At 38.9% G+C, this 1412-nt stretch overlaps 1 pseudogene; it reads right to left on the bottom strand.

Moving 5' to 3' along the window:
* Positions 1–391: 391 nt before the first annotated feature.
* LOC137973796 (uncharacterized) overlaps positions 392–1412 on the bottom strand; it is a 4706-nt pseudogene continuing 3685 nt past the window's right edge.

Below are 1412 nucleotides of genomic sequence, written 5' to 3'. Positions count from 1 at the left end.
GCTTGGAGATATTAGCTACACCAAACTACTCGAAAAAATGCGAGGGTAAATAAAGATATCATATGGTATGATATGATATGATATGACAGCAACGACGTGAAATCACCAAATTTGAGGTTTTGCCGACAACGCGAGCGTACAAATGTGAATATTTCAGTCTTCATTTTTAACTCTGAAACCACTCGTACCAATTCATTTTAGCATATTTCGCCCACATTGTACGACGCGAGCGAGATGGCCAAACTGCGAGAAACTTACCATAGTTTAAAGTTATATTTTGAGATGAAGTTGTCGTCGCCGTTGCTGTCGTACGGCAACAGGAGGCGAGCTTTCCGAATGCCAGGACAATGGTGTCGCCCAGAGTTTTAATAATGTTTCATCGTCTCTAGTGAAGACAAGTTAAAAGGGCGAACAGCTCACTTTCCGTCAATTGCGAGCTCTCTCTGCCATATCTTTTTCAGATGTTCACTCCAAGCAGTTTAGAAGGACAATTTTCTGCTAAACCCTTAAGTTGTGCAGATAAGAATTGCATACGCACTACATTGAAAAATCTTGAAACACATTCAACAAATTTTCCAAAATATGTAATTAAAAGTATTAAAAGAACCCAGAGAAAAGCTATTCATAATCATCCAGGTTTAATGAAGGTGCAAAATTGTGCACCATCATCTTGACTCTCTCTTTGCTCTTTCCAATCCGCTGCACAGTGTCTTCAACTAACGAGAGTCTCTCCTTTTCTTCGTTGTATCTGATTTCCAGTTTCTGGCATCGGTTCTGGCAATCTTCTTCCTTCACCTTGATAGCATCAAGCTGACTTTGTAGACGGTTTCAATTCTCCTTTATCCATTTCCAGTTTCTTCATCAATTTCTTCCGGTCCAGAAGTTGTTCCGTCACCCCTTCCATATTGCTGAGAATACTCTCAGCCTCATCTAAAAAAAAAAAAAAGCAAAGAATTGCTAAATTAACCTACGGGCACTTTACGTGGACAGAAAATTGTAAACAGACATTTTCCAGGGGTACCCAACGTCAATTTTCGGAAAATATCTGTTCGGAAGACGATTTGAGATCTAGGATCTTCGGAACATTTGTTCTAAAATTTCTTGCTTGCCTGCCCCTCCTAGGATTTTTGAACATCTGAAAAAATGGTATAATTACCCACTTTCAACGGATTTTCACCCTAAATAGGTCACCTAGAATTTTCGGGAGCCTTTTTTCTGGCTGAAATTTTCGAAAAGGTAAGCTTTGATCCCTTTTGTTTTCGGATCACTAGACTTTCAGCTAGGAAATCCGAACAGATAAAAAAAATTTAGGGGATAAAAATATGGCTATATCTACCGTTTAAATACCTAAATGCGTTTAACAATGCTATGTTTAAGTGGTTTTGAACTATATTCTCGTTGGGTGCCCCTGA

Source organism: Montipora foliosa, chromosome 10 (assembly GCF_036669935.1).
Source record: "Montipora foliosa isolate CH-2021 chromosome 10, ASM3666993v2, whole genome shotgun sequence".
Classification (NCBI taxonomy): Eukaryota; Metazoa; Cnidaria; class Anthozoa; order Scleractinia; family Acroporidae; genus Montipora; species Montipora foliosa.
Note: the sequence above shows the minus strand (reverse complement) of the source record. Positions and strands in the feature narration are given on the sequence as shown.